Genomic DNA, 27,238 nt, shown 5'->3' with positions numbered 1-27,238 from the left:
TTTTAAAAACTGAATTTATACTACAGTGTTTACAATACCTAAGATAATGATGAAGAGATGCATATTATTTCTTGGAGACTGAAAACATAAAAAATTGGATTGAAAGTATGAAGCTTCTCTGACATGTTATATTAAGAGCTCTGGCTGATGCCTAGGGATGTAGAAGAGGAGAAAACACTTGAGTAAGTAAACAGAGTTTATGAGACTTGTTTATGCCAGGAGAGGAGAATAAATATTTTTGACTAAAAGTTAATCAACTATTTTGCCTCACCAAGCCAATTTATCGTCTTAAACTTTGATTCATTAACTGCAAACTGAGAGGTTTGCTTGGATCTTGGTGTACTCATAGACTGATTTGTGTTAAATGGTGCTGTGAGATATTGTCTGTTCTTTCCCATTGAAAATAACCGAAAAGGCTCTTATACTGATATTAAGACTTTTTAAGTGGTGCTAAGTAGATGAGTACTCTTTCAGAGCAAATCCTAAGACCTATATGACATAATTGCAAAGCTAATCAACCCTAGATAAGTGAAACAAGGGTACACCCAGTATTTTTGAGTGTGCACATTTAATGGGGCATGGAAGTTGCCTAGTGGGCAATTCTGAAGTCGTAAAACTCACAAACTTACAAGTGATGCCTCTTCAGTTTTTGCCACTTGGAGACTGTAACTTAAAAAAACTCTTTTGTCATGAGAAAATGAATCTCCCTTTGTCAAGACATTGACTTTATTTCTGATTGTATGTTTTGTGAAAGCCTATTTGCTGAATATGGAGAATCTTTATGCTCATAAAGGGCACATGAAAATTACAGCACTTAGGGGAAAGGAATCCTAACCATGTTCCAGGATAATGACCTTTAAGATTTTAATCACAACCACAGAAGATATTTGAGGAGTCAGAATGTGTGTTTTTTAGAGGGTAAGTTTAGACAGAACCACACAGATGCATATGTGACTAACATATCATAGGACGTATTTGAGAATCTTTCTTGTCAAAATTTATGTAACGTAAGGAAGTTGGGTCTGTGAGCCTTGATCCAAATAGAAATAGGGGAAATGTTGTTCTTCACAAGCAGTGGTGGCTTTTTTCTATAGCATACTCTATGTCCTACAATGGCTCTCTGTCTCTAGTGTGAAAGAGAACACTCTGCTTCTCTCTGTGAGAAGCCATGTGTGCAGACACTAAGGTCCCTTGAATATGGACTAGACTATGAGTTCCATGAGAGTAGGGACTTAGTGTGTACAAAGCTGTATACCTAATATCTGGAACAAGGCTTATTGAATGAATGAAGGAATGAATGAGTGAATGAAGAAATGAGTGAATGCATGGTAGCACTTTAAAATACACTGAGGAGGTGATAGTGTTGTTTTGGTGAGATAAATAATGAGTTAAGCTGGGTTTTCTGCAAGGTTTTGGGTATCAGGTTTGTGGGCAGTAAAACTGATTAAGCATGGGGTGTGTGGTCAGATGAGTTAAAATCTTTGTTCTTCTTACTGGGTAATCTCAGGCAAGTCATTTAATCTCTCTAAAGCTTAATTTTATCTCTCATAAATCAGGATTAATAATAATAATACCTTTCTCAAAGGCTTACAATGAGAAATGAAAAAGTAATATTTTAAAAATGCTTTGCAGAGTATCTGCTACTTAGATCTAAAAATTTATGAGGCTGCCATATGCTATGAGGTTATTAATCCAAAATGGAATTTGTCTCAAAAGAGAGTTGAAAGTGATCAGTATATATAGTTGAGACTTTTTAGAAACAGAAAATTCAATTAGTACAAATTTACCAAATGACCTTTGCCTTTCCAAATATTTCAACTTGTGATATGTACTGATGATGACTTACATTCATGCTTGCCTTCTTGACTCAAGAAGAGACACAGAAGTTGAGCAAATTGGATGTGTCTCATTACTTCAAATGAATATAGGTGCACCTGAAATGAGAATGAATAGCATGGACATCAACAAAAATGGACAGAGACATCATTTCCCAAAGTCATAGTTATCAGCAATGTAATCACAATGGTAAAATGGAGTTTTTTCAAGATTCTTGAGATGTTAACATTTAGGATAGGATAGTGTGTGTGTGTGTGTGTGTGAGAGACAGAGAGAGAGAGAGAGAGAGAGAGAGAGAGAGAGAGAGAGAGAGAGAGAGAGAGAGAGAGAGAGAGAGAAACAGAGAAAGAGAAACAGAGAGAGAGAAACAGAGACAAAGACAGGCTTTTGGGAAATGGATGCTTAAAACTTTCCATTGGGCGTATTGAAAAAAATGATGCTTGAAGCCTGATGGAGTATGCAGTACACAATGAGAGCAGTTTCACATGTTATCATAAGTAGCAAGGGCTGCAACCTTATACAGTTTATAGGACATGCTTTTAATCCTTGTAACTTGACACCAGGCACTCTGTCTTCAATTTACAGTGAGTAACTGTAAGTTCTTCTCTATGGGTAGACTCCCTTGCCACTTCAACACCTACAATGAAGGAGTCATGGGATAGTTGTGGTGGCTGAGCACTACGATTTACTCTTCTACCCAGCAAAATAACACACACACACACATACACACACGCACACACACAGAGAATGCTGAAGAAGGTTCATACAGATGTTTTAAAAAATGTGGTAAAAAGACATAATAAAATTTACCATCTTAACCATCTTTATTTTTATTTTTGAATATATTTATATTTAACTTTTCATCTGCTAAAGTTTACTTGTTTTAATTTGGCTGTCTATTCTTCTGTCTCAAGTGTCATACATTCAAACTTCAGCAGCATTATATTATAAACCATGTAGAATAAGTCTGACAGTTTTGGAGGGAAAAAAGTGTAGAATTATTTCTTCAATTTTTTGTAGTACTTTAATAGTCTTTTACTTACCATTTTTTAAATAGTTAAGAACTTTAAGACAGTTTGGTCATGTTAAATATATTCACATTGTTATGCAACAGATCTGCAGAACTTGTTTTTCTTTAAAACTCAAACTCAAACCCAATTAACAACAATTCCCTATTTCCGCCTTGTCACCAGCCCTTGGAAACCACCATTCGACATTCTGTTTTTATGAGTTTGGCTACTTAAGATAACTCATATAAGTGGAATTATACAATGCTAGTCTTTTGTGACTTAGCATAAAGTCCTCAAGGTTAACCTATGTTGTAGCATGTGACAAGATTTCTCTCTTTTTAAAGGCTAACTAAAATTCCATTATATGTATGTACCACATTTTCTTTTCTTTATCGCATTAATTCAACAGTTGTCATTTGAGTTGCTTCTATCTCTTGGTCATTGTGAATAGTGATGCAAGGCAAGTGAGTGTAGAAATATATCTGTGATCCTGCCAAAGAGCTGCTTATTCAAGGTTCTTGGTGATTCAACTAAACCAGAATGCAGTGGAGGTAATAGTATGAGAAAGTAGCCATTGCTTGCTTTTATCTAGTGAATTCCTTCCTGTTCATTAAAAAGTCTGTGGCCTCACTCCCCAAATCTCTGTGTGATCCCTAAAATGGATGTTAATTGTGCAGAAATGCCCCTTTTTTGTTTCTCACAGGTCTACCCCCTATTTTCTTGTACCTTAGCTCTTATTAGTTCCTGCTTAATATCTGGGGTTTGATCTTTCCATCCATATCAGGTAGGTCCACAGCATGCTCTTTTATCTTTGAAAGTTTCCCTTTTTTCAAGTTTATTCTAAGTCCTAGGCACTCACTCTTCTACTTGCTTGTACTACTTTGAGCCACAGGTGTGGTGATAAGGAGGAAGGAAGTAGGGGTGATCACTCTAGTTGCAGTAGGCTCTTTCATCTTCAGTTGTGCCTAAATAGACAAATAATGAAGAAATAAATAACTGAGAGACTAAATTACACCTTGTGTTGTTGGGTTTCTGTTGAACTGGTTGAAAATTGGTTGGCCGATATTTGAAAAGTAGGAAAACAAGCTGTTTATCAAGCAGAGGCTCAGGAGAGACTCAAGAGTCCGTGCCCACATTCTTGCTCCAATTTTATATAGGACCTAGGAGCAGCAGCATAAGGTATTTATGTGCAGTCAGGATGAGGAATACCAGAGATTAGCTAAACCAGAGAGGCTCGGCAGGGCACTGTTCATCATCACTATTGAAGGTAAAAGTAAGTGATTAAAAAACAACAGTGATCAAAATAAAGAGCCAGACACTCAGGAAATTGGGTGTGTCCAAAGAGAGATCAAAACTAGACAAGATATTGCCCTGGCCAAGTGGCTCAGTTGGTTGGAGCATCGTCTCCTACACCAAAATGCTGTGGGTTTGATTCCCAGTCAAGGCACATATCTAGGTTGTGGCTGATCCCTGGTCAGGACATGTGCAGGATGGAACCGATAGCTGTTTCTCTCTCACACCAATGTTTCTCTCTCTCTTACTCCCTTCCTCTCTGTCTAAAATCCATAAAACATATCTTTAGGTGGGGATTAAAAAATTAGACAAGATGTTTAGTGATCAGGAATGGGACAAAAGCAGCAAGAGCTGAGGCATTTATAGAGCTCATGGATTAATAATATTAATAGTACTTTAAAAAATTACAAGTGACTTCCTACTCTGTGCTAGATACTGTTAAGTACTTTTTGTGCAGCGTGTCATTTAATCTTTACTGCTATCCTATGAGGTAAAATTTATTATTACCTTAATTTTACAAATGATGAAACTAAATCTCAGAGAGGTTAAATCACTTACCCAAGGACACGAACTAAAAGAGTTGGTTTTCAGACTCAGTATTGCTTTCTGGTTGTAGCTGATATGAACTGAAGTAGGGGCATATGGGGATAAGGAAAATTTCACTTATCTCTCTGTAACAAGTCTTCTAATGCATTTCCTTGTGTATAACAGGTATCACTGAGATTTAGTCAATGACCTTGTTTGTATAAATGAGATTCCAAACTAATTTTCCACAAATTCACTAGTTTTTTTCTGCATAATGAAACAACAACAAAAGAATATAGGAGTGGAAACCTGAAGTTTTGGATTTTTGAGAGACTTTAAACCATTTTGTCCCCAAATGCAGTCCCATACTTACCAAAAATACTGCTTCTGTGGAAAGAGGTATTAACTGTTGCATATTTTAAGAGTTAGAAACATCTGGCTTTCAAGCCAGATTTTTTCATTTTCATTTTGCAATTATGTATTTGGCATGAGTGTCTTGAAGAAAGAAATATTGGGACAGTCATCTGAGACTTTGAAACGTTAGAAAGAATCTTACCTTGGGAGGAGGAAATGCAAGAGTGCAAATGTGGACGGGCAAGGGTGGGGTGAGAGGAAATGAACCTTGAATTTGGTGCCAGAAGATTCAGGTTTATGTTTATCCCCTGCTGACTCCAAACCTGGAACTGAGAATGATAATACCACATTTTCAGAGTTATTGTGTCAAATGAAATAATATTGGGGGTATGTACTTTGTAAAATGCAAACTAGTAGCACAAACAGCAGGCATGTATTGTCTCAACTAAGTTTATAAAACTTATTTCGTATGCACAGTAATTGTTCTAGGATTGATTCGAGGAGTCAAAAGAGGCCCCTGGAACAACTAAGCATTGTTTCAAATGCAGATTGTTCCATTGGTGAGGGTGGGACAAGGAAGGCCCCATACCTTCTCTTAAAGACAATACAAATTCACCAAAATGTGGACTTTTAGGGGCGGGATCTTCAAGTTTCAGAAGTGACTCCCAAGACCCACAAGAGGGAGCTCATGCACTTCTTAGGCACTGCTGGTTAGCTTTCCAGTATCTCATCCAGAACAGGCTACAGTAGTTTGGGAGATGAAGTGTGATGTGGAAAATAATCACGAGAAGTAAACTCAAAGAAAAATTATTGGGAGATGAAGACTTAAGTTCTTTAGTGTGTTTTAAAGTTCTTGAGAAAATTCTGGTTAGAATCCTTTTAACTAGCTTCCTTAAAGGAAAAATAACTGCTGTAATAATTTTAGATTAATCTTTCTGGCTTAAAATTCATCCCAAATATTCCCTTCCTGGAAAAGAGCATCAAGAGATGATCCAGTAGAAATAAATGTCCAACTCCACTTAGCCCAGGAAGCTTTGTGAAACAACCAGAAATATCACAATTTTGGTGTTTGTAACCACATCTTCTTTCAGTTAAACATTCAAGGAGCAAGAAGTGTATATCTATAATTTAAAAACCTGCCTATTTCCTGATGTGATTTTGTAAAGATTGTCAGAGACTGGGAAAGGATGTGTGTGTGTGTGTGTGTGTGTGTGTGTGTGTGATGGAGGACTAGAATGGGTAGAAGGCAGCATGGAATAATAGCAGTGGAGAAGTCCTCAGTTTTGATGTGACTTATTTTATGACATGGCATACTTCTATGGGCTACAAAACATAATCAAAGGAGGAATGTCTAATGAGAACTAACTTTTCTACTTGTGAAGAAACACAGCTAATGAAATAAATAAGCTTTTGGCTACTAGTACTATATCTTATTATAAATATATTATAATGGAAACATAGGTACAATTATAAAATCAGTAAACATATTATAAAAACTAATCACTTTATAGAATGCTTATTTTCCAGAACAGATTTGTATAAATTGAATTGGTATATATGAAATGGAATTTTATTCTTAAATCTTATAATAAAATTGGAAACATATTTCACTGTACACATTTTTGACTCAATACATAATAAAACTACTAAGGCAGCAAATCTTTTAAAAGCAAACAATTAAAGAAAATATTAATTGTTTCTGACCAACCATATTTCACTATCCATTAGTAAATAAGTAATAAAACCAACCACAAAATGCTAATTTACAGGGTTGAAGTTTAAATTGAATGAGATGCTGTGAGGTCAAGTTAATACCGGCAGAGGCCTATTGGTTGCTCCCCAAAGGCTTTCTTCAGGGGGATATTCACTGTCTGTAAAATCAGAAACTTGGTTAGATAATTGTTTCAAAATAAATCCATCTTGCAGGGATTAATTAATATGTGAATTAAGGGAAACAATGAGAAATGTAACTAGCATTTTCAAATCAACATTACCAAAGAACTGTTTTCTAATTAGAAAAAACTTCAAGGAAAGTCATGTAATCAGAAGATTGTTTGATTTGCATGAAGCCAGAATAAAATAGCTGACTAGATAGTTTGAGGAGCTGTTTTTCAGGTAAGCTGTATGAGTAACTCTTCCCTATAGAAGGGATAGTTTTTCCAGTGGGATAGAAATATTAAATACTTGGGGGCCCACATCCTCCTCTTTGGACTCTGTTTGGGTGGTAAATAAGACACAGCCCTTGCTTTCATAAGACTTCCGGTTTAGTGGAGGAACAGAAAGTAACCAGACAATGAGTTAAATATTATGATGGGGATTCCAGGGGATCACAGGAGGAAGGGCATCTCACCCTGCCAGGAAATGGGGGAAGGGTCAAGGAATACTTTAGAAGGAAACAATATGAGTTGAACTCTTACTTTATCCAGACAACTGCACTGAGTTAATAGATATCATTCTTCAAGGACGTCTCAAACTCAGTTGGCAACAGCTTCTACCTTCCATGTAACTTAGGATGTGAGCCGTTTTTCAGGAAGTCAGAGCAGGGTCAGTTTTTTGAGTCTATGGGATCTTCTCTGAACAGTTTTCAGAAATGCACCTCAGTGGCATTGGTTGGGGCATAGCCTCCTGAAAATTGGCTGTGTTCAAATTTCTATCTGAACTTTGGGCTTTTGTTGATGTAGTGGTCAGCTGACTGCATGATCACTGGTATTTTCCATTGGTTAGCCTGGTGTTGATAGGCATTTAATAGTTTGATTAATGGTTCACAAAGGGAACCCATGAGGAGATTAAGGCTTGTTAAGGAACATATGACCAATAATCTAAAATGAAATGTCAGATTATAAAGAAAACTTTTCTTCAAGGGCCATGTCAAACATATGCCACCCAAACTGAATCATTAATATACAGGGGTGGGCAAAGTACATTTACAGTTGTTCATATGGTAAATAATACAATAATTAATAAATAATAAAACAAGAATAAACTGTGTTTTGTGTATTCACAACTGTGAAACTACTCTAGCCCTACTCTGTATTTGCCTGCAAATATACTCCACCAAGGGTATCATCATTAGTCACTCAATTACTCAGGTCAAAATCCTAGAAATTATTCATGATTCTTTTTTTCCATATAATCTATACCTACACTCTCAGAAAATCCTATTAGCTGTACCTCCAAAGTAGACCCCCAAATTCGGCCACTTCTTATGATCTCTTCTGCTAAACCTCTAGTCCAAGCTACCATCATTCTCACCTGGACATTTGTAATCAGTTGATTTTATTTCCTCCCATTTCCCCTCACTCCACCTCCCTTGTCCAAATCTGTCTTGTGTATGCTAGTCAGGAAGATCTTTCTAAATGTAAACTGGGGAATGTCATCCCAATCCACTTAGAATAAAATTTATTCCTAAAAAAAAAAGAAAAAAAAAAAGAATTTAATCCTAACCATGGCCTAAAACACCTTACCCAGATCTGGGCCTTGCTGTCTCCAAGACCTCACTTCCACCATTTACAGCAACCACAGTAATCTTTCTTTTTCATTTTTTTAATTGAATTTATTGGGTGACATAGGTTAATAAAATCATATAGGTTTCAGGTATACAATTTTACAATATATCATCTGTGTATTGAATTATGTGTTCATCACCCTTCTGACTTGAGAATTCTCCAATCTTGTCTTTATCTTAGAGTTTTTACACCAGCTTCTCCTGGTGTTTGGAACATTTTTTTCCCCAGATCTTCACTTAGATGCCTTTTTCTCAACATTTTATTCACACTAGATTTCCAATATGGGTCTTCTTGGCCTATTCTAGCTGAATTAGGCATTCTCCTCCTCCCGAGTAAATTAACATGTAACCTTTTTTCATCTACTTTTACAGCCAAGTATGGTATTGACTGACAAAGTACAAAAATATAAATGAATTATTGTAAAATATCTTACTAATATCACTTAAATTAGAAACTTTCCATCATTCAGAAACACCTTACGATACCTGCAATCACTAGCACTTTCCTTTCCCCAGAGACATCAAATGTCATCAAAGATAACTTTTGCTAGTTTCTTGTTGGAGGAGGCCATCAAGAAGTTATGTCTGCCTGTTAACCAGTGAGTTGGACTGGCCAAGTCAAAGGCCCCTAATCCTCACCCCTTTCCCTGGAATGCATATTCTGCCCATTCCCACAGTGGGTGCCATTTTTAAGGAGGCAGTCTTGAGAGAATAATTGTTTTTGAGACGATCTGGATGTTATAACATGACTGAACCCAGTTAAGGCCTCTACATAAACTTTTAAGATTTTGAGAGGTGGATGTGGAGATCTACTCATCTTTTGGGGCCCAAGACAAGCCTCCTATGTTTATATCTTGCTTATTAAACCTGCCACATATAAATTTGGAGTGGTCTGTCTTCAGTCTCTCCTTGCCCTCTGTGTATAAGGGCTAATTTTAGACTTCACCCAGGAAGCTCCCGAGTTTTCAAAACAACACTTCCGAAATTTACATAAATGGAAACATGGAGTATAAATTATTTGCTTCTGTCTTCTTTAATGTTAGAAAAGACAGAAGCAAATAATGTATTAATATAGGCAAAGGTTTATCAATATTGTTGCATGTTTTCATTGCTGTATGAATATACTCCCAAAATGTTTGTTGGTATACTGTAGATCTGAAGTCACTAGACTTTATCTGTAACTGTCTAGATAGTAAGTACTCTAGGTGTTGTGGGCCATATGACTTTTGTTACAAGCAGCTATAGACAATGTGTAAATGAATAGGTATGACTATGCTCCAATAATTTACCCGATAGGTGACAGGCTTGTGGGCTGCCCTTGACTACATATTTGGATTGTTTTCAGTTTTGTGTTATCATGAATAAAGCTGTGTAATTGCTTGTACACATACTTTTTGTATTCCTATATATGTGATTCTGTTACTCAGTAAGGAAGGAATTACTTTGTTCAGCTTTAGCAGACAATACCTTTTTTTCCAAAGTGATTTTCACAGTGCAGGTGTTCCATGGTTTTGTCAGCACTTAAAATTTTCAGTTGTTGAAATTTTAGCCTTCTTGGTGGGTATGTGGTAGTATTTTTCTAACTTAAGCTTTTTCTGATATGTCACCTGGGAAAACCCATGGGTGAATTCTGTCATTTGAACATATAAGTTGTACCAATTGTCCTATAAGTTTGTTTTATTTTTATGCAAAATATTGTCTGAAGTGAAATAAAAATCAGAAAATTTAATGTTTTGAATTTTAAAAATAAACAAAAATAACATGAATTTGGCTTGACATTGGGAATCATGGGGTTTACAATTCAATGGAAGTGAAAAAAAGACTATGGACACAGACACAGTATGGTGTTTACCAGAGGGAATTGGAAGATGGAGAGGTAGAAGAGGGTAAAGAAGGGATAAATGGTGATGGAAGGAGACTTGACTTGGGGTAGTAAACACTATATGATATTCAGATGATGTATTGTAGAATTGTCATCGCAAGATGTCGATTCAACACGGGAGGAGACAGATACCATGTCACTCCCGGGTCGGACTGCACAACCATTCTCGGCGGTGCAGATAGACTCTTAAGAAGCTACACCATCGTCTCTCGAGACGGACGGCTGCCGACGACGATATTGTAGAATTGTACACATAAAACTTACATAATATTATTAACCAATGTCACCTCAATGAATTCAATAAAAAATAAAAATATAAAAAATGATTTGCCCTGGCTGGTGTGTCTCAGTGGATTGAGCGCCGGCCTGAGAACCAAAGTGTTGCTGGTTTGATTCCCAGTCAGGGCACATGTCTGGGTTGTGCGCCAGGTTCCCAGTAGGGGGCGTGTGAGAGGCAACCACACATTGATGTTTCTCTTCCTCTCTTTCTCCCTCCTTTCCCCTTTTTCTAAAAACAACCAACATATTAAAAAATGATTTTATCTTAAAAATAAAATAAAATAAAATGGATGAGTGAAGAGCTTTTAAATTGCTTTTACCTGCGAAAGTCTTAGGCTTTCACTGTATCATTGACCAGAACAAAGAGTTTTAGATTTAGAACTACTTCTAGATTTGAGGCAGTTAATATATAATTAATATAATATAGAATATATGTAATCATATAATGTACAACAGTTGCTATATATATGATATATATAAAATATATGATGTTTATAAACCATATGAGCTTAAATAAGTCACTTTAATAGCATTGTTATAAAGCAGAATTAATAATATCTGCCCCTTTAATTTCACATGAATTTTGTGAATATCAAATGTGATTATATTTGTGGTAATTTAAAATATTCGGAGAGAATGAAACTTTGTTAAGGATGCATTATCCATTCAGGACACCAAATCTTAACTATTAAGAATCTCCCAAGGTCCATCCAATTCACATTCATCTCTACAAATAGTTGAGGGAATTCTTTAAGTCAAAACCCTCTGAAGATAATAAAAGGGTCAATTGAGTCTAAGGAAAACTATACTGCATAATGGGAACTACATATATGACACAGCTAGCCTATATGTAGATACATTATCTTACTATGAAGTAGAGTTTTGACATTTTCTAGTTCTATTTCACAAAGAAAGTAATATAGTTGGTGAGAAAAGTCAGTGATTGAAACTAAGGGACTGCTTCTTTTTTGGTTTGGGTTCATCTTTTCACAGGTGCTAATAATTTTTTTCTGTTTTCTAATTTCAATGGAATTTGATGCCTCCTTGCTTCACTGGATCATAATACTCCTTGCAGATGATTTTCACACTCTGCTAATGTTATTGTCCAAAGTTCAAATCTTTATCATTTAATTTTGATGAAGGTGTGGTTTTTCCACTAAGTTCTGCATAGTAACTGATTATGTTTTTAACAAGGAATGATATTCTTCCTCCTAATTTTCTTGTTTATGTTGGCTGTTCCACTTCAGTAATTGGAGTCTACATATCTTACTCCTTTTAAGCAAAATAATAACTTTTTGTCTAGGAACCAACCTGACAACTAATTATCTCTCATCAGGGGAAAATTGACATCATAATACTTTCTACAATAAATCATTAAACATTCCTCAGAGTATGTTTGTTTTTAACCATTTCATCCCTGATATTGCCCAGCCTTCAAAAATTGTTTCTAAAAAGTAAAATGCCATACAAATATTAATTTACAATGTTGTCAATCTCATTGAAACTTGAAAGACATATTTCTTTTTCTCTTAGTCTTTGTAATTCTTTTATCGTTCTGCAAAACCAAGGGAGAAAGTCATGGTGATAGATCCTAGACATTTTTCATGTTTATTTCTATTATTTCCATATTCTCCAAAATGAGTAGCATAAAATAAATTCATCTTCCAAAGTTTCCATTTCTTAAACAGCTTTATTGAGATATATTTGATATACAAACAAATGACATTTTATGTATACAATTTGATGAATTTAGAGATATGTAAACAAGTGTGAAACCATGACCACAATCTACTTTTTTTGCATCTACTAATTCTCTGTTCTAACTTTTTTTTTTGGTGGAAAACAATTTATTTTGTATAATGGGATTTGTGTTGTCTGGTCATCAGCCCTGGTCAATGGTTATCTGATCATTCAAACAAAGGAGGTAAACAGGAAAGCTTGCAATGTGATAAAAAAAATTCCCAGGCATCTGTGTACTCTGTCCAGTGTTTCTATCTGGATTATACCAGGTTTCAATTGATCCAGGTACATACGTTTTGGTTTTACAATAATAAATGTAGTGATTGTAGATAGTGGTTGAATAGAGAATCATTAGTATCTTAATACCCAGTGCTGGATCTCTCATTAGATGTTATTATTGCTCAGAATCACTAAAGTTGTATGTGTGCCCCTGGAAATCTACAATTCTCTAATACACAGCTTAATAATTTGTATCTGATTTAATACACAGAACTCAGTGATAAATGTTAAACAATACAATCTATAACACCTTTGGTATGTTATAATTTTTTCAGTCGTTGATTTTTAACTTTAACTTAAAACAAATTGCCTTGATGCTCTGTGATATGTGAGGACAGTTTCTCCTTTCCTCAATCTTTTCTACTCCCAGCTCTGTAGCTTGTAAGAAGAGATTCATAGAAGATGCATTCTTATAGGTTACAAAGCTGGGCCTCTAAAAGAAATTTAGTTCAGTATGATAAGGGGAGCACAGTGCTAGTATTCAGTTACTAAAGAGCATCATCTATGGGTATACTAGGTGAACACATTCTTTCTTTTTATTTCGTTCTTGGTGAAGTATTCTAAATTTGTACGGTCAGACTATAGGCTCCAAGAACTCTGGATATAAAGTCTAATTTGTCAATATTTAAAATTTTCTTTTTCCCCTTATACCTAGTAAAATTCACACTCAGGGTGTGCTTTAATTAGTTTCATTTTTAAGAGTCTAACATGGGATCATCAAAGTAACAAGTCTCAACTGCACAACTTGACATCTCATTAACACTTGTGTTACAACATATGGTGGTTGGATGATTTGAGTTAATGTGGATGTTAGCAAGGTGGTGGAGGTGGGGTATAGAGAGTCAACTTTTCCTGGCTTTTGACATGTTACTTTAAGGAAAAAATTAGTTACATTTTCAGAGCACAGTAGATGATCATGAATGTAATAGAATCTCTAGGTATGGCAGTATAAATGAATTACTTTGTAAATGCTTCTGAAATTTAAATTAAAACATACCTGACACCAATATAATGGAGCACAATATAATTTGATGCAGAGTTGCCATGTTTTGGCATATTTATTACAAAGGTAATTGGGTAACTGTGATTTAATCAAGTTAATGACCTGAAGATATAGTATTTATAGTTACAATTATTTTTTCTGTAGTCTCTGCAAAAATCTCAGGTACTTTCTTCATGCCTTAGATTTTAATACTTTGAAAATTGCCAGCCACAATTTAAACACATTTATTGAATAAACTGTATGTTTATTTAATTTGAAATATACTTTATTTTGTGGAAAAAGAAAAGAATGGGAAATCCGGTATTGGTGGTTTTAAAAGTTAGGCTTATATTAGTTTAAATCTAGGTGTTAAAATGCTTTTACTTAAGCTATTCATAAATACTTTTCAATTAGTCTAGATGGTAAATACTTCACTGAACTCTATAGCCTGCGGTGGCCAGATGGTAGAATTATAGGATTTGGAGCTCAGAAGGACTCAGAGGTCATTTAATCCAACTTCTTAACTTTACAGAGGTGAAAACTAAGCTCAGAGCTATGGCTTATATTTTTTAAACAGCAGTTTCTCCTTTAGAAAATAAAAGAGCTTAGACAGACAAATGAGTCTGTGATGAATAGATGGAGACAACCGATTTGCTTATGACATTGTATTTAACATTCTGAACAAATGAAAACAGAACCCATGGAAAGGGTTATGATACAGAGTGCATTAAGGCCTGGATGCTGCAAGTTATGCAGTGACATTGCTGTAGGTAGTGATTCTCAGATCCCAGAGCTAAAGCGTCATCTCCTAAGGAACTATAATTGGTTTTCAAACTGAGAACTAGCATCTCAAGGTGTATGTTCCATACAGTAGTATAAATCACCATGGATGGTTTAACTGTTAAATGTTAAACTCTGCCCTGTATTTTCTCATTCTGCCTTACCTGTTTAAAGCTATATAACCTCTTACACTCTTAAGTGCTTATAAGTTTGCTTATTAGTATCTTTTTTTTTTTTTTGACATAGCATTGTTTCCACGAAATACATAATGGACTTTCTTTTTTTTAAAGTATATTTTATTGATTGTGTTGTTACAATAGTTTCAAATTTTCCCCCTTTGCTCAACTCTGCCCAGAACCCCCCTTCCCTCCAGCAATCCCACCCCCCTTAGTTCATGTCCATGGGTCATGCATATAAATTATTTGGCTTCACCCTTTCCTATATTATTTTTAACTTCCCCCTATTTTGTACCAACTGATTATGCTTCTTAATCCCTGCACCATTTCCCCATTTCTCTTCCTTCCCTCTCCCAGATGATAACCCTCCAAATGATCCCCATACCTATGATTCTATTCCTATTCTGATTTGCTTAGTTGGATTGTTTTTTATTTTTTAGATTCAGTTGTTGATAGTTGTGTTTGTTGTCATTTTAGTGTTCATAGTTTTGATCTTCTTTTTCTTGAATAAGTTCCTTTAACATTTCATATAATAATTGCTTGGAGATGATGAACTCCTTTAGCTTCACCTTGTCTGGGAAGCACTTCATATGTCTTTCCATTCTAAGTGATAGCTTTGCTTGATAGAGTAATCTTGGTTGTAGGTCCTTGCTTTTCATCACATGGAATACTTCTCGGCAGTCCAATCTTGCCTGCAAATTTTCTTTTGAGAAATCAGCTGATAGCCTTATAGGAACTCCTTTGTAGACAACTCTGCCTTTTCCTTGCTGCTTTTAGGATTCTTCTCTTTATCTTTCACCTTTGGCATTTTAATGATGATGTGTCTTGGTGTGGTCCTCTTTGGATATAGCTTGTTTGGGACTCTCTGTGCTTCCTGGACTTGTATGTGTATTTCCTTCACCAAATTTGGGAAGTTTTTCTTCATTATTTTTTCACATAAGTTTTCAATTTCTTGCTCTTTCTCTTCTCTTTCTGGCACCCCTATGATTCAGATGTTGGCACGTTTAAAGTTGTCCCAGAGGTTCCTAAGCCTCTCCTCATTTTTTTCAATTCTTGTTTTCTTATTCTGTACTGATTGACTGGTTTTTTTTCCTTATGTTCCAAATCATTGATCTGAACCTCAGTTTTCTTCCCTTCACCATTGGTTTTGTGTGGGTTTCCCTTGATTTCACTTAGCATAGCCTTCACTTCTTCCCTTATGTTTTTGCCATACTCAAGCATATCTGTCAAGCCTGTGAACATCTTTATCACCAGTGTTTTGAACTCTGCATCTGTTAGATTGGCTATCTCCTCATATGTGAGGTTGGCTATCTCCTTGCTGCTTAGTTCTCTCACTGGAACTTTGATCTGTTCACTCTTTTGGGCCATACTTTTCTGTCTCCTCATCTTGACAGGCTCCTGTGTTTGTTTGCCTTTGTGTCTCAGGTAGAGCTGTCACTCCTGTTATATTGTGAGGAGTGGAGCCTTAGGGATTCATCAGTACAGGGTGACCCATTTCACCATGTTGTGGCTCTGTACATGGGGGAGGGGTCTGAGAGGGAACAATGATGATTGCCCAGCACTCACCTCTTTTCCAGGCACTTCTCCCACTTCTGTATGGGACTGGCACCCCTCTAGCTGTTGCCCTGGCTGTCGTTCCCAGAGTGGTTGGTTCTGTGGATGTTTTAGAACTGTGGGGGCCCTTTAAACAAGAGGACTCTGCTGAGAGACTGGCAGTTTCTGCCCCTGCCTCAACCCCCACTGGTTTGCATAGTCAGAAGCAATAAAGGTTGATTTTCCCCAGTGCTGGGACCATGAGCTGCGCAGTCTGTTGAGGAGCTCAGAGCACTCCCCAGGTGTCCCTCCTAACTTTTTAAAATGTGTAACTGCTTTCTGTTGGCCTGCCACTGCTGCCGCTGTTGCCACCACCACATTCCATGCTCTCCACCCAGGTTCTTCCCCTCCTACCTGTCAGGATAAGTATTTCTTCTTTATATCTTTGTTTGTTGGACTTCCATGCAGCTTTATTTTCTAGAACTTTTGGTTGGTTCTAGTTTTGAGGTAGTTGTATTCCTTCTTAGTTGTGGAGGGAGATGCAGTGTGTCTGTCTAGGCTTCCATCTTGGTTGGAAGTCCCCTAATAGATTTTTAAATTTGATCAACATATTTTATTTATTTATTTTTGTATAGAAATTACTCTTTTGAATAGGGTATGACAGAGGGAGAAAGAAAAACAGACAAATACCACATGATGTTCTGAATTCTTTAAGTTTTATCCATGTAGTCTTTGATAACATGTAAGCAAAGAGGAAAATCTGAGGACATACAAAAGTTCTAATAGATTGTTATCACTTGGCTAAAGTAAAAAGTATAAGAGTGATTGTTTGCTTAAAATTTTAAAAAATTTATTGAGGTGACATTGGTTAATAACAATATATGTTTCAAGTGTACATTTCTGTGATATATGATCAGTATGATGCACTGTATGCCCACTGCCCAAAGTTAAATCATCTTCCTTCGTCATATATCTGATCCCCTTTACTCTTTACTGCCGCCCCCACCTTCACCCCTTTTCCTCTGGTAACCACTATCCTGATGTCTGTGTTGATAAGTTCTAGTTTTATATCCCCCATATGAGTAAAATCATATGGTTCTTAGCTTTCCCTGACTGCTGATGAAAAGCCACTATGGAAAACAGTGTGTCAGTTCCTCAACAAATAAGAGTAGAGTGCATATTTGCAAAGACATATATACCCTTGTGCTCATAGCAGTATTTTCACAATGGCCAAGACATAGACACAGCTAAAGTGTCCTTTGATAGAGGATTGGATAAAGAAGATGTACACATACATTATGGAATACTACACAGCCCTAAGAAAAGATGAAATACTGCCATTTGCCGCAATATGGATAGACCTTGAAAATATTATGCTAAATGAAATAAGCCAGTTTTTCAATTTCTTTAAATTTCTAGGCATTGTTTTATTTTCCTAATGTTGTAAACATCATATTTTTATTGTGAGAAAAATTTGAAAGTATAAAACATATAATTGAATATATTTTTAATTATAAATATCAAGAATAAAATATTACTTAATGATGTGTCTTGAATATGATGAAAATTTTGACATGTAGTAATTTTATTCCTTCCTCATCTACCCTCTTAATTTATTTCTATGTTAGCTGAGATTTAAGTCCAGGTTAACGTTATTTCTTTGAAGACTAATTTTTAGATATTATTTTGATATTTACTTTGAAGTTTATGAATTTTTAATAATTATTACAATTATAAAATTAATTCTACTTATAAACAGAGTATTTGATTGGATTATTTTATCACTATCAATTTTTTAATTCTGAAATTTTCACAGTTGACACTATTACAGATGTCTCTATTTCCCCCTTTGCCCACCTTCATCCATTAGGTTCACTTTTTAGTTAATTTGATTATGTTTTTAAGCAATTTCTCAGGAAGAGAATATGTGTCACACTCTCTTCCTTGTCTAAAATAACTTTAATTACTTTTGAACATTGAAAAAACAATTGCCTGAATGAGAAGTTCTCCTTTCAGAATAATTTCCTCCCCAAACCATTGATTCCTGGTGTTTAGTGCTGTAGAAGTAAAGTCTGACTCCAAACTGATTCTCTCTTTTACCCCTTCTAAGATAATGTTTTCTTTCTTTTCTTTGCTGTGGTAATTGTAAACCTCTTAAAGTACAAGGCTTTAAAAAATACAAGTTTAAAAAATTTGTTCCCATTCAGTGTACATCTAAAATTTGACCTTCTGCTTTGTATAAAGTACTACTAGTAAACCCTTTTTAAAAATCTCAAGTCATATTTTGGTTAAATTTTAGAAAATTTCCATTATTCTTTAACTATTTTTCAGTATCTGTGAGCTCTGTTTTTTCCAGTACACATATATATCTAAATCTCTTCTTTTACAGTGTTTATTTACCTATTATTATTATTATTATTATTATTATTTTGTTCAGAAAAATTTAACAGCTTTATTTACATTGTTATGAAGTTGAACTGCTGAAACTTGTTCACTGAAATATTTTGACTTGGATTAATGTTTTATGTCCCCACATTTATATTAAAAATAAAAATGGAAAAGCTGCCAATACCTTTTTCTGTCCTCTATTTTCGACTTGTAATAACATACTTAGGTAGCTTTTGACACCATGGGGCGGGGGGGGGGGAATCTATCTTTCAATAACAGAAAGAAGATAATATTTTTAAAAGAATGAAATGTTTCCAATTTTAATGTATTTTTAAGCATGTTTTCTACATATACAGCATGCTAGCTGGAATTTGTTTGTCATAATTGTTACACATTTGTTTACAATTGAGTTTTCAGTTTTCATGCCTTCTTCTCTAATCTCAGAAAGCAATCTGTTTTTCTAACTGCTTTTGTATAAGAAGCTGGAATGTTTTCTTGGGTATTACTGAGAAGATACCAACTCTTCTTGCATTTCTTAATTCTGTTTCTTGATGCTCATAGATTTTCTCTGATTCTTAATGTCATTCTTCTCTCTGGAAATACAGTTCTTCATACACTTCTTGACCTTTTTCCTCTTCTTGTTTTTCTATCTTGGTAGATGGAGACACCTGCCATTCTAGACTTCTTCTGGCCTCTTGGCTACTGACTCTGAAGAAAGCTTCACCCTACTTGTGTTGGCCTGATGTCTTCTAACTCCTTGTAGTACAGGGTTATAAAGTGAGATTCAGTTAGTGTTTTTTCTCCTTTCTTGCCATTGACTTCTATATCTTATTCTGTCCTGTTTGATCTGCTGTGTACATAGCAGGAATTTTTTATATTCTGACAGAAAGAATTCCAATTTCCATAGCAGTTAAAAGTTATTGAATTTTAAAAAGATTCTATGGCCTCCATGTTTATCTATGATATTCAGGCAAGATGCTTTTGTTATTCCAACATGTTGCCTAAAGTACCCGGTATATTCTATAGATGAATTACTATTTGCCTTTAACATTTGAGTAAATTAAATAGCCACCTGGCTTATGACTCTGACCTGTCAGCTTTTAATATCCTATAATCTTTGTATGTACTTTACTTTCCAACCATATTGGAACCACATGTTGTTCCCTTCAAAAAACTACATTATCATATCTCTTCCTAAAATGCCTGGCGTACTCTTAAAAATGCATCTATCCATTTTCAGATCAAAGAATTTGTCTTCTAGACAGATCTATTCTCCATTAAAACAATTATTCTGTTGCTTAGTTGTTATTAGTAGAGAGACATGTCTTCCCACTAGGATATGGGCTTTTTGAAAGTAGGTAATATGATTTGTTCAATCCTGCATTCCTAGCTCCTAGCAAAATGCCTGGTACATAGAAGGTATCTAAATAATTGGATGGATGGATGATTGAATGGAACAAACCCATCACAAGCACTTAGAACAAGCAAGTCAATAGATCATGTTTAACTGTTGAGTATGGAATGATGTACTTTGGTCATCAGGTCACATGGGAAAACATTTCAAAAAAAATCCAAGTATTGTAACCAATTATTTATTTAAACTTTAATGGACTAAAGGTGGAGATGTGAAGACTTAGCAGACTTTACAGCCTCTCCTCTCCTCTGCATCTTTCAGAGGTCACAGAACTTGTGTGGAACACATTTATATAGAATTTTAATTGCAGTGAGTAGTAATTTTTAATATATATACATATGAAATCTTAAATTCATACCTTATTTTAGAGAGGCACATTGAATTGAGTCTGGTAGACCTCTCATTCAAATTGGTGGCCCCCATATTTATCTATGATGTTCTAGCAACAGCTAATATTAACTGCTTGCATGGCAATGTTTGAAGTTCTCAACATTAGCTGTTTCATTTTGTTTTTAAATATCTAAATGGGAGTAAATATGATTGACATATGGGGCTGATGAACTTTTTCTTCTCCTTAAACCTATGTAAAATTATAGGGAAATATAATGTTTTTTAATACTAATTATGTGAGGAATTTACATTAAAAATAAATCGGTGACATTAATATCACAATTAATATTTATATTTTTATAACTTAGAAAAATAGCTCAGTAAAAACTTAAATTTGACTTGTGCTTTTATGATTAGTGAGAGCAATAATCTGCATATCCCTTTAGTTATGATGTACATAGTACTCAAAGTTTATCAATCACTAAATATTTATTGGTGAGGTTTCAAACAACCTGCCCACTTGATACATCATTTGATACTAATAATGAACATAACAGCTATCTTGTTTCATAACTTTATAGTTTTCAAAGCTCTTTCACACACATTTAATCCTTTGATGCCTGCTAGTAATGAAATGTTTTCTAATTACTATGCATCATTGGGCAGGGTGAGCCTGAAGGCCAAAAGCTGTTAATAGGTATTCATTATAGCCATTTACTTTCCTTTAAACTTTAATTGACCTTCCCATAGGTTAAAATCCTTAAATATTCTATACATTTGCTTCCTTCCACTTTGCTTTATTCAATTACCTCTATTTATTTGTCATTTAAATATACCACATATTGTCCAACTGATAAATTTTTGTGACTCAATGTAGTGTTCCTCCTACTGCAAGTGATTTAATGCAAGCTGATAAAAGTTTTTTTGTTTTCTATTAAGCATATTAATAACTTGTGTTGGAAGCATACTAAATAAATTCCAAAAATGACTATTAAAACTGAAAACAGATATAACCAGTGTGACTAGGGAGTGATAATAAAAAAGAGAGCCTGTGATGAGGTTGGACACAAGGCAGGGGACATATCATGTAGGGTCTGATGGTTCATTTAAAAATTTGGGGATTTACTCTAAATTCAATGAGAAACTATTGAAAGATTTTAAACAATAGAATTATATTCAGATTTGCATTTGCAAAGATCATTCTGAATGCAGTGTGACAGAAAACAGGAGAGATAAATGGACATAGGGAGACCAGCTGCAAAGCGGTGGCAGTAGTTCAGGTGTGAGACTACGGCGGCTTTGATTAGGATGGTAAGAGAATGTCGGAAGTAAAGTTCAGATTTTTATGGTAGATTGGGTATTGGAATTGCTCAGATTAACATTGCTAAGTAACCCAAAATCTCAACGGCATACGATGACATCACTGATTTAGCTTACACATCTGGAGGTTGGCTGTCTGTTCTGGGTTGTTAGGCAGCTGTGCCATGTACCTGTCCAATTCTGGATCTTTACACACTCTTACTTAATCCTGTGCTAGCTGCTTTTATTTGTTTCTGTTTCATAATATTACCCTAGTCTTCTCACTTGACTAATTGTAGCTTCTTGAAAATATGAACCATTGGTCACACTTTAAAAATATTCTCCAATATGTAGTTAAGCATATGACCAAAGAAATAGTAGGCCCTGAATACCTTAGTAAGTATTGGTTTACTTACCAATTTGTATAAAGCTAGAATAGTTGTTCAGCATTTAGAAGGGATATATTGAATCACTTTCTAATTTATTAATTGACAGATTTATATATTAATTTAATTTACCCAACTCTTAATTTAGCAGTTACTCCAGTAGTCACTGTACTAGTTTCTGAGGATTCAAAAAATTCTAGAACTTTATCCCCTTCCTCATGGAACTCAGTCTAGTAGGGGAGGGAGATCTATAAAGGAAAACAATATGAGTAATACGGAGTCTAAGTTATCACTAAATACCATTACTTAACCATTATAAAAGTCACATTTAAAATATACTCTTGCAAAGTAACTGTTAAAACTTCAGACTGATAAGTCTGAATTATATAGTCCCAATGTTGTGAGTTTTATCCATATCTTTTCAAAGATCAGTTAGTCTCATCCCAAACTCCTGGGCTATATGGCCTTCTGCACACAAACCTGTTCTTACTTCTGGTCCATTCATTGTAGCTTCCAAGTTCCAACCTTCAGTGAGTAGTGTTGAAATAAATTTTATCCTTTACCAGGAGCTCAAAAATTTAAATGCAAAAGAAATAATTTGACAAATTCTATTTAAGCTATCACATATCTTCCAATTCCAGGTATTATGTCAGCATTGGGAAGATTTTTAAAGCTAATACACACAAATAAAAGACAATTTTGTGGCTTCTGATTAAAATCAAAAAAGAAAAATATTCAAGAGATTTTATAATGCAAGAGAATGATGTTCTCTTTTGTTTTTCTTCCAGTTACTACTAAAAATTGAGGACTGGCATGAAATCATACATGGACTTATTTTCAATTATTTTTAGTTCTGAAGACTTACAATTTAAAGAGATAACTTCATCTTTAATTTGTAAAGAAAACTATAAGACTACCTCCATTTTATTTTACAACACTGGTGAATAAATTGCCTATGGAAAAATGCCAAATGCATCAGTTAGCTGTATGCTAGATTATGTTGAGAAATCTTGCCAAAATATGGTTTTCCTAGCCAAAATAGAAAAGTTTACAGTAATTATTTTTGTTATTCATACTTCAAATTCGTTTAGTCTCAAATATCTAAGTAACTGAAGTGAAATTATAATTTTATCAAAATGATTTAAGGTCTACTAGAAAGCTGTGGTAAAAATGAAAAAGAAGCACTTATGTGGCTATGCTTTTACACTTATTTTCCCCTCCAAACCAACATTTTATTTTTTATTTCATTATTTTGCTCTCTTGGTTTGCAAGTTAAAAAGTGATTCCAGTTATTTGAATTACTGGTTGAACTACAAATATGTTTCAAGCAAAATTATTGCTCACCAAATGAAATCATAAAAAGGTTGTAATTTCTTTTGTTGTTTTTGAATTTCAATGAAGGAGAGAGAAAAATTTTTTTTGATAGAGGCGGCCTATACAACTGGAGAGTTTTTATTATCTGGTGTTCAAAAGCTTACTTTATGCTTGTAGGATGGAGTTTATGTACCTTATTTTGTAATTGCACACAGGGAGATGATACTTGAAATTTTTGTGTATTTCATGTTAAAAATATTTCCTTTCTCAAATTTAGCCACTTCTCTACCACCACAAACTTATTTCAAAATAATCCACTGTCTCTTGCATTTGCACACACACACTTTTTTTTACACACACACTCACTCACATACACGAATTAGAAAAATATAAAGATCTTACCACACACATTATAAAATGGATTATTGTTTTAAGAATTTATCTTGGTGGCTCTTTAGTGTTAGTCTATATAGATATACATCATTATTTACTAAATGCAATATATGCCATAGAACTGACATACCATGATTTATTTAGTTATTCTTTGACAAAAAATAGATTAACCTGATTTATTTGCTTTTAAAAATTTAGCAATGAACTTTTTTCATCCATGAATTTTATGGGAAATGTACATTTCTATATGCTAAATAGAAGAAAGTAAAATTCATGATGTGCTTACAGAAATGTTAATTTTGAAAGATACTGACAAAAATACTTTCTAAAAATGGGTTATGACTTCAAAATTCCACCAATGGGTTATGAAAGTACCTGTTTCTCCATACCTTCCCTAAATGGATATTATCAAATTTTTAAAGTTTATTTAACTTGAGGAGTAAAAACTATATAGTGATATAATTTTAGTGCTAAGTACTGTTAATATTTGGCATAATTTTATATACATTTAATATACAGTTTTTCCTTCAGTAAATTCCTTCCTTGTATTTTTAAATCCAATTCCTTAAAAGATAATTGTCTCTTTTGTTAATAATGTGGAATATTTTTATGTACAATGGTAATTACTATTTGTCTCTTCAACTTTTAGCAAATAATTTTTCTCAGTATTGTTTATTATTGTTGTTGTTGATGGTAATCTTTGCCCAAGTTTTAAGATTTTTATATAGTTTATATGTTAATTATTATTATTTTTAGTTTGTGAGAGGCCCTTTCCCATTTTCCAAGATAAGAAGACATTATTGTATTTTGCAATATTTTAATATTTTGTTGTTTACATTACCACTTTAATCATTTTGTAATATAGTTTATGTATGGGGTTCAGTAGGGTGCCAATTTAATCTTAATTTAGAAAGCTAATTGCACTTTTTAAATTCCAATCTTTCTAGGCTAATTTAAATTTTGATTTTTTTCCCTCAGGTATTAATGAGCATGTGCATGCACACACACACACACACACACACACACACACACACACACACACACACCTCTTTCTTTAACTCTCCAGTTTGTTCAATTGATTTAGTTGTCTATTTCTATGCTACTATATTGCTTGCATCTTCTTATCTTTATAATGTATTTTTATATTTCTTATGATAAGTCATCCCAATTTTCCCTCCTAAATAGCTTTGTATAGTTCCATAAACATTCTAGTCCTATGAATTTGGCTGGGATCATGTTAAATTTATAATGATTTTGCGGAGAATGATTGTCTCTTTAATGTGGAGCTTGGTGATTCTTAGTTATGCAATCACCTTTATATTTAAAATTTCCCTTTCACCTGCCTATGCATGATGTTTATAGTTAGGTTACCTCCAGACCATGGGAAAGGTGTGAAACATGTTGCTGCTTTAGCCCCAGGCGGCTGGTGAGTTGGGGCTAAGATCCTGGTTTCTACCTGAGTGCAAATGCCACTGCCCTCTGTATATCTCTAAAGACTTGTCTGTTGCTCTTTCCTTGGTCGAATGTGATATTCTGCATCTATTGATTCTGGTTCCGGAGGGCTGTCAGTCACTGGGAGTTCCACAGCAGTTTTCACCTGATGTGTTTTTAATTGTGCTTTCCTCTGGTTTTGATGTTCTGAGACATAATCCCATAAACTTTCTATCATGCAGGAATCTCTCCCATGTCTTGTTTCTCAGCATTTTGGATTAAAAATATTCAGTCACAGTAATGTTCAATAGAATGATGGTTACTCTTGTCACATTATCAGTAAGTTTTAAAAAATATTTTATGGAAGAAAGCAATTAACAAGGTCCCTGTGAGATTTAGTTTTGGTATTAGTAAAGCAAGGATGATGATAACCTCTATTAGAGTCCTATCATGTAGTTTAAATGAGATACACATGTCCCTTAAACTCTTACCATAAAATACATTCCATAAATATTGAAGAACCTCCTTTTCCTTTAATCTTATCAAAAATTTAATGGCATAAAAACATTATGACCCAAGGGTTGTAAAATTGTTACTGATGCAGAATAGGTCATGCTTTGAGAGCAACTGCAGCGTCTGAGATTCTCAGGGAAAATCTGTTACTGGAAACACTGCAGGCAGAATGATAGAAAGCTGAGATTTGGTAAGATGTGTTTGGCCCCATGGCTATAATCTAATAGCAGCAAGAAAACTGCATGGGAAAAATGATATTAGGGTATTCCCAAGAAATGATAGTGACACTATTTGTACCGTCAAGCTTCTTTTTATTGTGTAGCTGCTGCAGTAACAATTCATTACGTCAGTGATATCTCAGTGAAAGGTGGGGGCCAGCACAGCAGTCAAGGCATCATCACAGAAAAGCCCAAGAAACATTATAGTCACCTCAATGGGATGTCAAAGTAGCCACTTTTAAAGTGCTCACTGTGGATTGTTCTAATTATTTTTATTTATTTATTTTTAGAGAAGGAGAAAGAGAGGGAACAAAGCATTGACATGAGAGAGAAACGTCTATCGGTTGCATCTTGTATGTGCCCCATCCATCCGGGGACTGAACCCACAACCCAGAAATATGCCTTGACTGGGAATCGAACCAGCAACTTTTCACTTTGCAGGACAGTGCCCAACCAACTGAGCCACACTGGTCAGGGCTAGGGTCTAGTTTTTTAAAGAGGTTATTCTATGTACAATCATAAACAGTTGTTACAGGAATTCTGTCAAAATTCAAAATGCAAATATTACAAATACATGTAGCCTTTGCTTATTTCTCACTTTTTAAAACTCAAATCTGAATGCACATAAAAAGTAGAGGCTTTTAGCAGGCATTAATATGTGCATTACCAATGAGAAATAGAAGAGGTGAGTGATGGACACTGAATAACAGTGTGGAAAGTCAGGGTGAAGCATGGATCTGTGATGAATTCTTCTGGCATTTAGATGAGCATTTTCCTCTCAGGTCTGCAATGCTTTTCTTTTTCCTTTTGATGTACACGGAGGGCATTTGTTCTGATGCTAAATTTTGTGCATTCTTTCATGTCAGAGTTGGCATCCAAATCAAAACATAAATAAATAAAACAAACAAACAAAAAAGAAGTACTGTACATGTCTGGAAGCGTCTAGAGTGAATTTGAAATTTCAAGGACAACTTGAAGGTACCAGTGATTCATGAAACAGGAATGTTAGCCAATCCTGATGTAATATTTTATATGAAGGGCTTTTCACTTACAAAGGTCTCAGTATTTAACAAATTTAAATATCCAAAGGCATCCATTTCAATCTGCACAGACTAATGATGTGCAAATCGGATTGGATAGATCCAAGAAGTCATTTAACATACAGCGAGTGTTTATAGCAACTGAGCTAAGAGGATAAAAAAGACCCTGTTCTTTTGAAACTATAGGGAAAGGCTCTAAGCAGGCAGCCAAGGCGTTTAGGCATCCCACTAAGCTGACTCTGTCCAGGACTCCAGGCTGTGGGTCCATGACCATGGGCCAGCTATATTTGCTAACCACACATTAAAAGTTATGAAATGTTTATTTTTGGCTTCTCTGG

At 34.7% G+C, this 27,238-nt stretch overlaps 1 pseudogene; it reads left to right on the top strand.

Annotated features, from left to right (window-relative positions):
* LOC150012882 (U6 snRNA-associated Sm-like protein LSm6 pseudogene) overlaps nucleotides 1-26,092 on the top strand; it is a 41,240-nt pseudogene extending 15,148 nt beyond the window's left edge.
* The last annotated feature ends 1,146 nt before the right edge of the window (nucleotides 26,093-27,238 follow it).

This window comes from Furipterus horrens, unplaced genomic scaffold (assembly GCF_987537825.1).
Source record: "Furipterus horrens unplaced genomic scaffold, mFurHor1.1.pri manual_scaffold_4, whole genome shotgun sequence".
Taxonomy (NCBI): domain Eukaryota; kingdom Metazoa; phylum Chordata; class Mammalia; order Chiroptera; family Furipteridae; genus Furipterus; species Furipterus horrens.
The sequence above is the reverse complement of the archived record's forward strand: the minus strand, read 5'-3'. Positions and strand labels throughout refer to the sequence as shown.